Source organism: Helianthus annuus, chromosome 17 (genome assembly GCF_002127325.2).
Source record: "Helianthus annuus cultivar XRQ/B chromosome 17, HanXRQr2.0-SUNRISE, whole genome shotgun sequence".
NCBI lineage: Eukaryota > Viridiplantae > Streptophyta > Magnoliopsida > Asterales > Asteraceae > Helianthus > Helianthus annuus.
In genome coordinates this window covers 36,674,588-36,687,686 of record NC_035449.2, presented here as the reverse complement: position 1 = coordinate 36,687,686, position 13,099 = coordinate 36,674,588, and the positions used below count along the sequence as shown (strand labels likewise).

The 13,099-nt window shown below is 34.6% G+C and overlaps 1 long non-coding RNA gene across 14 annotated transcripts; it reads right to left on the bottom strand.

Moving 5' to 3' along the window:
• Positions 1 to 969: 969 nt before the first annotated feature.
• On the bottom strand, positions 970 to 4,432 carry LOC110920797. 14 transcript variants are annotated; one of them, XR_004886874.1, is made up of 8 exons: positions 4,008 to 4,432; positions 3,839 to 3,932; positions 3,126 to 3,618; positions 2,646 to 2,744; positions 2,256 to 2,578; positions 2,066 to 2,173; positions 1,847 to 1,949; positions 970 to 1,395 (listed from the first exon to the last, which is right to left on the bottom strand). It is a non-coding gene; the product is annotated as an uncharacterized LOC110920797 (long non-coding RNA). The 14 variants fall into 14 exon arrangements; XR_004886873.1 differs by having other exon boundaries at positions 2,256 to 2,429; XR_002581915.2 differs by having other exon boundaries at positions 2,646 to 3,618.
• Between the last annotated feature and the right edge of the window lie 8,667 nt (positions 4,433 to 13,099).

Here is a 13,099-nt window from a genome sequence, read left to right as displayed (position 1 = left end):
ATACAGCTCTATATCCTGAGCCGTATCCTGAAACGTTTTTTGCAAATAACTTAACTAGCATATTTTCAACACACATTTCTAGCACACTACCTTACTTAACTAATTTGATCACTTAATTGCTTCGGTAACTTTTGACCAAAACAAAGATACTTACAGTGATTAAGTTTTTGTAATTTTACAATTATCCTCGGTTTGTGGGGTTTTGTATACATTACTTGGCACTCGTTACTATTGCGAATAGTAGCATGACCGCAAGCACGGGGGATAAAGGTTGCCCAGTAGCAATGCTGTATTGAATAAATGGATAGATATAAACATTATAAATCTTAATACTGTAAAGTTATAAACACTTGTTTTGATTAAACTGGGATGCACTCGCCAGTATTTCTTACTGATAAAATCTTTTTAAAATGCGTTTCAGGTAACTTAATGTGAAGCTAGTAGAAGCCAGCTGGAGAGCACTGAAGGCTTAAAGAAGTGCCTATAAAAGTTACCTAAATAAAAAGGAGATTTTACTTTCAATAATTAGGGTTTATCCGTATAAATGTATTTGTAAACGAAACTTGGGTTTTATCCCATTTATTTATTATTTATAAAAGTTGGTGTTTGAAACTCTGATACTATTTCCTAACTACGGTCCTGATGTCTCATTTCCGCTTCCAAATTAATAAACACCGATACCACTTGACTGGCTTGCTGCTTCCGCTCCCGGGGGAGGGGTCGGGGGCTGCGACACATAATTATCCCAACTTTGCCTCGATATATATTTAAAGTTTTCATGAAAAGCTAATTCCTTTTTAATCGATAATGAGATCTCAATATAAGAATGTTTAAAATAAAATTTGCCACATGTGGTTTGACCCATTTTCATAATGGCATCCTCCCTTCTAGATCTTGCCTTATGTCTCCCCGTGCCCACAAATCATCACACTATACCCGCAAATAATCACAAATGAAAAACATGTCAAATGATTATAAGATAGCAAATGCCTACCAATTTTTCTTTATTTCCCATGTTTGCTTAAAGCCATGACAATAGAGCAGCCATAGTCTGGTTCAAATATCAAACCATCAGTTCGTTTCTACACTATCATTTCAAGATAAAAAAAAACTCAAAACTTTATGCTCTTTCAGATAGAGGCTGCGACCAATGCCATATACTCTATCAGATCCAACACCCGCAAAAATCAATTTTAAACACTCATGGTATTAGATCCAACAACTGATTGCTGCACAAATCAATGTTCTTTATTTTCCATATTTGTACGAGGAAACTCGTTGTCGTATCAAATCCCCACAACCAGCAGCCAGACGGGCCTGAATGACCGAGCAAGACATACTTTTTACCTATAACCCCACTCATTGTCGTACCAAAACACCAGCTTCACTCTGTTCCTTCAAAACATCAACAAAAAGAATAGAATTAAGAAGAGAATCGTTTTTTGTTTTTTGAGTTTAAGAGACCCTAAAGCACCAATAACTAGTGAAACTAAAAAATAAAGCACCAACAATGCCTTACGATTCGGTTAATAATGTGAAGTAACCAAGTAACCGAGTCACAAGAATCACATTGACATGATACATTTCATCTATCCTAGTCTTTAACAGGTTAAACTCATCGCTTGACAAGGGTTTCGTTTGACAAAGAAAGATTGATGTTTCGATCCTATCGCCCATTAAAAGCTCACAAGATTCTCAGCACTATCTTTAACACCCTCTTGAGGCTTACAAAAACTATAATAACCATAAGGGATTTCGATTTCGATTAAAGTCAAAGAGTTGACTTTCACAGACAACTAATCACCTACAACATATTTGTGAGTGTTAAAGTTTAATAAGCACATACCACATCTGCTAACAGCAGCTGAAGCTTCATTAGGTGAGTACCCAATAATATCCATCAGACTCACCACCAGGTAATCTTTTTCAAAAGATTCGACACTGTCTTCCTAGAAAACATGAAAAATGCTAAATATAGTCAAAAGATCAAAATTTGATCCAATTTAATCATGTGAATATGGACATACATTGTAAGTTATAAACAAAAAATGAAAGAAGGACTTACATCACTAAAATCGCTATCCAGATTTGAGAATTTGCTCTCGAAATTGCTTTGAGGGTTTCAATTTTGACCATTGGATCTATTTTCTTGTTGGGGAATCTCATCAACAACCTGCCATACATTTCAATTAATAATACTACATAAATTTGATATATGATGTTGAACCAGATAAATAGATCATAGAAACACTTACCTTCTTAGGAACCCGGTTGTTCCACTCTAACACATAAGCAGGTTGCACTCTATTAAACGACAACAAAGCTTTCTTAATGTTGCTGATTGAAAAAGACCTTGAAGGACACACCTCCCAAAGCCACCTATCGGCCTCCAAAGAGATGGAGACAGCTTGAAGCATGACCTGGACATGCTGTTATTCCACCAGTTCATTATTTAATCCCAATATACCAACTCAATACAAATAACAAATATTTTGTGTGCTACACATGTTGAAACGTCCCTATTGCTGGACCACAACTCCTGATACGGTCTATTCGGAGTTTCGATTGGTGATGGTCCCTCCATATTAATTTTACAGTTAGTTAATCGTAAAATAGTTTTGAATACCTCATCGACTGAAACATACCTGTTGGTCTAATCTTTCAATGTAGTTGACATATTAGACACTGATTTTCAGCATATGGGATACCGGTAGATGCAAGACAAAGAAATTAGCATCCATAAACTACAATTTTGTACCAGTAGAAAATAAACCATTTTAGAAAAATTGACAATCAATAAAAGGATTGTGAAATAACTGATCCTGGTTGATCAACTCTATGTAGCAATCCAGATAAATGGCATATCCACAAACCATGATCGTTGCAGCCAGGGCCGGATGTACTTGAAGCCCAGGAGGGTCCTAGGCAACCCCTGAACTTCTTAAATGCAATATACTTTTGTTCTAAAAATGGCTTAAAATCAATATAGGCACCTAATAAAATTTTATATTAGGCACCCATACAGTTCTTTGCTTCTTTACTGGCACTCAACTTCTTAATATTTTATTCTAACCCACTGAATTTTGTAACAAATTTGTGAATAATCTGAACGCTCAACGACTTACCTTTTTAAAGTGGAGAAGCGTTAACCAGCTTTTTTTTATCTGAACTAGCTTTAATCCATTATCCAAGTCATCTATGACAAAAAGAACACTTCTAAATTGGTTTGAAATCAAACCCATCACTTGCAATTTGCAACCAATAAGATGAAAATTAGAGTTCAATCATATAAGCACACCAAGGTTTCAACTATTATGTTGTGCACTTTGCAACAAAATTAAGTCTTTATCCAAGTCGTCTATGACATAAAGAACACTTCTAAATTGGTTTGAAACCAAACCCATCACTTGCGATTTGCAACCAATAAGATGAAAATTAGAGTTCAGTCATATCAGCACACCAAGGTTTCAACTATTGTGTTGTGCACTTTGCAACAAAATTAAGTCTCCATCAGTTAAAACATGTAACAAAGAATACATAATCTTCTACTAAATTCAAACTATTTTACCTGCATACCCCTAAAGCATTCACACTTTCCTGCTACACGAATGCAACCTCCTGTAAACAACAAAGACACATCTCACCTTCAGCTCTAAACAAAGGCTAAAACTGATAAACTCTGCAATAAATCCTAAACTGCACAATGGCCTGCTATATGAGTTGAAAAACATAACAAATAACCGTCATCTTCTTCATACAATTTTGTATTTTGTATTAAATTACCTGGCCTACAAACAATCAGAAGCAAATTATAAGTCTTGAAGATGAAAAATGATACCTGCACTGGTGGTTCAGCTTCTGATGGTTTTACCTTCGCTGGAAGCCTGGTCTTCTCTACCTGAGCTCGAGTGTGAGAACCATTGTCATTACAACTGGTAATGGTCACAATCTTCATTACACAAACCAAACTAAAAACCGATGGAACATGTAATTAGAGGAGAACTTACCGGAGCTTCGTCGGAGACTTCGCCTGAACCCTAGCTACCACTGCGGGAGGTGGCGGCTAGGGTTTTCTGGCATTGTCTTTCTTCTCATTTTAACCATGGAACCGTCAACAATGTATGGTGGCTGTTAAGGACCACCACTACCACACCGTATAGAAGCCTGTAACCGGATCATCACCACCATCACTCTCTTCCGTCCCCCAAGGGTTGCAGACCTTCATCGATCTAGTGAAATCCTCACAGATCTGGTCATGAAATGGCATCTAGTGAGAGATCTGGCATGATATTCTTGAGTCACCAAGATAGAGAGAGAGAGAGAGAGAGAGAGAGAAGGTCTGATGAAGTTTTATGAGATGTGTGAGTTGTGAGAGAGAAGGGAATGGAAGTTGATCCTTGTGAACTGAATATCGACCGTTCAGATCGTGATCCGTGTGAAAAAGTGAAAAAAATAGATCGTTGATAATGATCCGGGTGAAGGGTAAATTGTTTGTGTTTTCTTGTGCTTTAAATCTTGTACATTGTGTATTAAGTGTGTTTTCAACACATTGGTAAATTATCATTCCTATCCCTTGGATATGCTTATTATAGTAGTATAGATACGTCATTTTGTAGAAAACCGTGTAACTAATGACACAATAATTATGTATAATCCCTACTAATTACAATATTACAAGTTTGACCCATATACTTAATAATAATAATACTTATAAAATTTAGTTTAACCCAAAGAAACATTGTAAGGTGTCTCTTATACTCAATTAAGAGGTGAAATATTCAAATTCTACAGGGTGCATGCCACAGAAGCATTTGAAAGTATGTTATAAGTTTTACCACTCCAAACCAAATTCAATCTAATAGTGGCATTTAACTTTCTTTAAGTCTAGCGGTGACATCCAGATTTTGATATATTCTCAGGTCATAAGCCACTAGCTACCATCCACCAGCCACCAACTGGGAAAACAAGCCACCCGCTATTTCGTCTTTCCAAACTACTTAACGAAAGCTAAGTTGCTGATTCAATTTTACCGCTGATTGATTAGCTTGCGGTTCGATTCATTCTGAAAGTCAACTTTTGTTGTTCGATTCTTGCCTATTGACCGATTTATTGTAAACCTACTGCTGATTAAACTTTGTTCGATGATTTCTGGCTCCTGCCTTCATCGAATTTTAGTCTCCTTCCTTTGACTTTGATTATTTGATAGAGTAAATTCCTGTTTTGGCCCTGTGGTTTAGCCAGTTTAACCATTTCAGCTCAAAAAGGAATCTTTTAACATATCAAACCTCAAGGTTGCATTTTCTGACGGTTTTGGCCTCTGACACTAACTTTGTTACTTTTTTCAGTTAAGTGTAAGGGTAATTAGGTCATTATATACCTTAAGGGCTGTTTTTGATGATTACAAAGTTCTTTTAATAGTTAAGAGATTATTAATACAATTACTCAAATTTTTTTTATTATTTCGTTATTTTCACAATTATTATTTAACAAAATACTTTTTAAATACGCAAATAAATATTTATTTTCATTAACCGGTTGTCTTTATGAAAGTCGTTTTAAAAAATAATTTGTTTTTTAATATTTTGTTTAAACCATCTATCGTTTTTAAAATTGTTCATTTTTAAACCATTTTTTTAAATCGTTCTTTTTAAAGTCGTTTGTCTTTTAATATTTTTTTAAACACTTCATTTTATACCTTTCTTTTTAAAATCATTTATTTTTTAAACATTTTTAAACAACTCACTTTTTAAGTCGTTCATTTTTTTAAATTTTACAAAACGACGTGTCTAAAAAACAAAAGAAATGTAAGATTTGAAAAAAAAGGAAACATTCTAGTAAAAAGTTTGCAAAAGATCGTTCATTTTTACTTATTTAGAATGGTTTATTCTTTTCAAATCTTCCATTTCTTTGAACTGTTTGTTTTTTCAAAAATCATTATTATTTTAATCTTTCATTTATTAAATTCGTGTATTTTTTAGTACCTTACACTTGTTAACTTATTTTTTAAGGTATTGTTTTTTATAAACGTCTTTTTTTAAAGTTTCGTTTTTAAACCACTCATTCGTTTAAAATCAATCATTTTTAAATTCATTCGATTTTTGAAATCTTTCATTTTCTCAAGTTCTTTTTCCCTAATGGCCATTAGTAAACTGAATACAAAATTTCAAAATTGAACGATTTCAAAAACGGTTTTAAAGGAACGATTTAAAAAAGAAACGTTTTTAAAAATTAACGACTTAAAAAAACTAATTGTTTGAAAAGTTAAAAATAATTAAAAAAAAAACGGTATAAAATGAATCAATTAAAAAAATTTAAAAGACAAACAACTTTAAAAAGAATGATTTTAATAAATAAACGGTTTAAAAAATGAATAATTTAACTTATTAACCGGTGCGACCAATTGATACGTCCTGTTGTGAAACAACCATGCAACTAATGACACAATAATTACACTTAATAATAATACTTATAAAATTTAGTAAAGAGACATGACGTAGTAGTAAGGTGTCTCTTCTATCCAATTAAGAGGTGAAATATTTAAATCCTACAAGGTGCATGCGACAGAAGCATTTGAAAGTATGTTATCAGTTTTGCCACCCCAAACCAAATTCAATCTAATAGTGACCTTTAAATTTCTTTGAGTCTGGCGGTGACATCCCAATTTTGATATATTCTCAGGTCATGAGCCACCTGCTACCGGCCACCAACTGGGAAAACAAGCCACCCGCTATTTCGTCTTTCCAAACTGCTTAACGAAAGCTAAGCTATCGATTCAATTTTACCGCTGATTGATTAGTTTGCGGTTCGATTCACTCTGAAAGTCAACTTTTGTTGTTCGATTCTTGCCTATTGACCGATTTATTGTAAACCTGCTGCTGATTAAACTTTGTTCGATGATTTCTAGCTCCTGCCTTCATCGAATTTTAGTCTCCTTCCTTTGACTTTGATTATTTGATATCAACTCCTATAGTTTTGGATCAAGTATGTCTCAACTTTACTTGTTTCGGATCAAATGATGTCGACTTCTCTATTTCGGGTCAAATTATAATAATTTGATATCAACTTGAATAGTTTAGAATCAAATTAATGTTCTCTAGCAGCACCACTGCTGTACAACTTTTAAAGCTAGTCATAGATGGTCATTAGTGGATGTTAGGGGTGGTCTATGGTGGTGCTTGTTTAAAAGAATACCAAGAACACATTTATTAAAACTTAAAAAAATAAATTAACAGTTAATCACAATTACAAAAGTTGTACAAACAAACTGCAAGGGGTTGAAAATCAATAATATATGATATATCCCCTTTTCTTTGTTATGAGAAACCACAAGATGATACCTTTGAGACGTTAACTAACTCAAACCCTCAAGATGATGCCTATAAGAACTTTTATTATAACCAAGATAATAACTCAAACTAAACTCATAGCCTAAAACCGAATAACGAGCCATACATATTATGTAGCATTAAAATATTTGTATTTCCTTACAAGAAATGCAAAAGCTTGAGCAATACGTAAGCGATAATCAAACAAATGAAAAACATAGATTTATGTAGCAAAAGAATCAACTTGTAATCGTAGAGCTTCTTCAAAATGCGGGACGTCTTTAACTTCAAGAAGGAAATGTGCACCAACTCGATTTCCCCGCACCTCGTCTACGTTAGACACGATGTATTAATCACAGGCACACATCCGGGGGCTACCCAAGTTGGTGTCCCTAAACCAAAGTCGATTTCATAAACACGAAACTTACACCAACTGGTTGAGGTGATCACATTAATTGATTCCCGAATATTGGCTAGCGAGTTAGAATTCAAAACCTTCAATTTCCCTTCTTCAGAATTGTGGTATACCTTTGAAAAGTTATGTACGGTTTTCTTAACGTTATCAGTTAAACGATCTGCCAATTCTTCGGTTGCTTCAACAATCCCAGCTTCGGTGGCACAAAACCCCCAAAGATTACCACAAGAATGTTTAGGGATTAAAGATGTCGTTTTACCCCTAAGGTTTACTGGCTGGAGTAGTATAGACTCTCTTGGATTATTATTCGCGCGATCAACACCAATGAGAGCGTTCCAAATCACGGTTGAGACCAACTGTACCTTTCATCAATGATGATCGCACATGCTAGCATTGGCCTTTGCTTTCATGTTTGATATTACACTCACTAAATAAATATTTCTTTCTGATATACTTGTTTGACATGTCATCAACATTTATAGGTTGTTGTGGAACCGGTGGAAAACAATGACCCGGAAATAATGAGGATGAGTTGAAACCCGACCCGGTAAATTCAATATCATTTTCTTCTCGGTTCATAGCGGCCCATTCGCTTAGGAATGTACATAGAGTGGAGGCATCAACAATCTAGTGTGGACCACATACACCAAGTGCTACACCTCCACACTTGAACACAGTTGCTTAAATTGCAAGTAACAAGTTAGTGTTGGCCCAAACGGTTCAAACAATCGTATCAACAAACAAGAACACGAGATATTTGGGGGACAAACCTACGACTCTTTCTATTCAATCAAACAAACTTACGAACTTACAAAGAAGAGGGACAAATAAAAACATTAACCTAGCTAGACCACTATTTATAGTACTACTAAAGTTGCTCTCCAAGATATTAAATTTTTCCAAAACCAATTACTAAACTTTCTCTCCAAGACATTGAACCTTTACCAATTACAATACCAATTACCTAAAATAAATTTAATAAAAGCTATTTAAATCAATCTTTCGCTTTGGCCCTTCAACTTTCAACTCATATGGGTTTTAGGATTAACTTGCAACATTCCCCCTTAATCCTAAAACCCGACTCGAACTTTCTTGACTTTGTACCGCCAAGGTCTTGAATCCCTAACAACATTCTCAACTCTTAATATCAATCCTTGGTTCGTCTTTACTCTTTCTTTTCAGTTGTTTGTAAAACACCTGTTTTACAGGTTCTTCATGTTAATCATTCAAACCATCCACATTCATCTTAGATTGAGATTCATTTATCACTTTCTTTTCTTGAACTTTTCTATCTTCAAATATTTGTTGCATCACTTGTTCAATTGACAATTTCTTTTTCCTCACTTTTCTTTTTCTTTTCTTTCTTTGCTTATCCAAACATTCTTGAAAATTTGACTTTAACCCAAAACTCACAGTTGGGTTAGCCTCTCTTTCTTTATCAAACACTATTGTGCTTTTATTTCTGACTATTCCTCTGAACTTTTCATTCGGTTCTAATTTTTCTTCAACAGATGCTCGACTGTTGACTTTCACATACGGTTCTAAACGTGCAGATTTGTTAGCTGCATCCTTTCTTTCATATGGTACAAGATCTTTTCTCGTATCATCATGATCAGTAGCAGGTTTCTTGCTTCGCTGCTGCAAACTAATCTTAACAGTTTCTTCATATTCATGGTTGTTTGAGTCAAGAAAACATACCTGAAGATTCACTCTATTCTCTTCTTCTTATTCTTCTAAAGCAAGTCTTTTTTTTTCTTTATTCAATCTTTCCTTTCCTTTTCTTCACTTTCCAAAACAACTTGCAAGGTTTCTTCTTTCTTTGTAGCTTCCTGAACTTCCTTCTTACGTGTTTGTTCTTCTTGATCAATTGCATCCAATCTTTCTTTCTCAGCAATCACATCCCGGTCTTTCTTTCTCAACGATCTCATTCAATGTTTCTTTCTCAGCGGCTTCTTGAGCTGCTTTTTTATGCTCTTCGTTTCGTACATGATCAATTCCAAGAAATCGAATCTTCAAAGTACGCCATACTTCCTTAGCATTCATGAGCATGCCAACTTGTACTGTCACACCCCGATATTTCCACATATTACCGGTGGGCTCGGCGGGGAGTATCGTGACATAGTTGATATCATCATTGTCAATACACACAATATAATAGCACAGCAGAAGGCTTGGTGAATAAACTATTACAAACCATACTGTCTGAGTGTTCGAGTATATGAATAATACAGACTGGAATGTAATAAGATCCACAGGCGGATCATAATTGTACAAAGAAACAAAACAACAGACTTCAGGTATCTATGGATTTGCAAGATCCTCTTAAGACACCCTATAGCTCCAGCCTATTACGAGAGGTACCTGTCAATTCAGTCTTTAAGAAAATACGTCAGTTTACACTGGTAAATACAATTAACTGACTCTTTTTGAAAACATTTATGGAAATTGATTTAAGTGCACATGGCACAAATCATTTATAACTTGGGACAATTATTTAAAGATAATCTTGTATACAGCTTTACATGTTTGTCATACAATTGGGGCCGGTTGGAAGCCGGTCGTGATTAACCGACTCACCACTTATAGAACCCACAAAGGAGTTATCCTCAACAGGTGGGTTTATATATATTATTAAGCATTTGCATCTGTCAGGTGTATGCCTACACCCCGTGCATAGGTCGTGGCCATTTTTCAAATGAAATGAGCCGAGGATATCCAGGACACGGTCAGATTAACCCCCAATGTTTATGTTATTAAACAAGACAGATTAAAACGGGTTATGCAATTTATTAATCACAATCCGATTAAATGATTTCATACCCGACCAAGTGGTATTATTATAATACCGTATCCCAAACCCATATAAGGGAAAATAAGTTAAAAGTATTTACCTGATGCTAGCAGTATAATCTTAAAGCTTTTTGAAGGCACCTTCTACCGGAAGCTATTTAATTTGTATAGAAGGTTTATTAACCTATTAGGATGCTAACGGGTCTTTAATTAAGTCAAGGACTTAGACCGGCTAGCTTATAAGGAAACCTTACGGTTCTAAACGTTAGACTAAGCGGAGACCGGAATAGAATGTGGTTTAGACCCGACAAGTTTGGATACTTGTATAATATGGGTAAGATTTTGATGATAAGGTTAAGCCCGTTTCGGCTATTTTACGTAAACTAGTCACGTAAACCAATCCGAACGCATAAACGCGTAACGGGTAACCAAATAAATTATATACAGGTCTTAATCGTTATTATGCTCAAAGTATGTTAATACATCAGTAAGATGTTAACATATATGCCCAAAAAGTAATTTAAACCATATTAAATCCTATAAGGGCATTTTGGTAATTTTAATGCTCATAAAAGAGTTTAAATGTTAAACTGAGTTTCAGGTCTGATCTAATTAATAAAAATATATATTTTTTATAAGTTATAATAGTAAGATATTTTATATATGTGGAATTTACCTTATATAACCAAACTATGCCCCGTAGGGGCATTTTGGTAATTTCACATAAGCTTTATAGGTCAAAATAGACTTCTGAGTTTAAAAACTTTAGCTTACTGTTTAATTATATAAATTAACTTAAAACATTAGTAGGTAAAAAGTTTTATATGCCAAAAATAGTTTTGACCCATACTAGGTGCTTAAAGCGCTTAAAAAGCCGGTTTTAAGGGATATTCGGGTTAAAATAGGAAATCTGAGTTTTTGATCAGTGTATAAAGTTCAAATAATTTATTTATCATATAGAATCAGTAGCAAAAGGTTTGGCATTAAAATGTTATGTAAAAATCATTTTATGCATGAAAAGGGTAAAATCGACAATTACTGAAATCAAGCTATAATCCTATGTTATGTTCAGCCTAAAAATAAATAAAAATCTTCAAAAATCCCAAAATATTATTTTACATCAGTAGGTAAAAAGTTTATTATCAAAAATCAGGTTTAGATAGGCTTTATGCTAATTATGCCATTTAAATAATAAAAAGCTCCTTAATTACGCTATTGAGCATAACTCCTAATCTAGACCTCAAACTGATGTCAAATTTTCGGGACAAGTCTAAATATCAGTAGCAAAGGTGTTTGTCCATTTACATTGCTAAAAATCTCAGTTGTGTGTCAAAAGGGTGTTTACGGCATTTTTAAGCATAGTTACGATCAAGTGCATATAATTCAAACCATTAGGCATCATGCAATATAACTTCAGAGGGTTATACAACTGAGTAATGTGGTCCTAAAGGAAGCTTAAAACATGGGAGAATCAAGCTTAAGCGGGTCAGAACTGAAAGTCAAAGCAAAAGTCAGGCTTTTGCGACTTTCGGTTATAAACTGACCTTAGACTATTAATTGCCGGGTTAGGACTGATAAAACATGTTTTAATATTAATTACCAAGTCATTAGAATGTTAAAATATAATTTAGAACCTCTATTTTATTAATTTTAATCATTTTCAAACATTCTGTCCAGTTTGACTTTTTGTCAAACTACTTTGACCCGACAATTGACTAGTCAAACGAGTTAATTAGGAGGTGCCTTTTAGGGGTTAATCACCTACCTTAATATGGTTCCATAACCACTTTTAATTTGATCAGTGGCTGGTCCATATGTAATTAAAACGAAAGTCAAATCTAAATTACGATAAGTTTGACTTTTTAGGTAATTAAGCTTATTAAAACGACTAAGCAAGTAATTAGAGGCTTACTAATAGTCCTAGCTGTCTTTTCTACACTTGAAAATCTTCTCCTTGTCCTTAGCAAGCTCCAGAAGTTGTAGAATAGGAAATTGTTGCAAGTGTGCTTATGAACTCAAGAACTAGTTCCTTTATATACTAAATTCCATGAACTTAGATCATTCACACCTGTTATGGGACATCCTAGGATCACCCCAGGTGTCCTAGTTGATGAAATAAACCAACATATAGCCCATAGAGTCGATATAATCCATGTTAAGTCGGTTTGGAGAAGCTGACCTGCACCTGGCATGATTTTTCTGCGTTGGGCATTCTCAGGCGGGCCGCGTAAGCCATAGAGGGGGCTTACGTGGGCCGCGTAGGCCTGTTTAACTGGCAAAACAAGTTTCTAAGATGGCAGATTCAGTCCCTGATCGTTTTAAACCCTTTTTAACCTTATTGTTGACATGTAAGGCCCTTGTAGTCAGTTTGTTGAGGCTCAAGGATGTATGAACAAACTTCGTTAGGCTCGGGTTCGTTAAATATCACTATAAAAGCAAGTTTCGCCAAGTTGACACTTATAGCCCCAAGTCTTGAAAACATGCTTAACGATCTCGAAACCACGTGAAATTTTTCACTTATGCTTGAGAGTATTTTTTAATATTTCGAAGCCTCAGTTTCGTTAAAAGG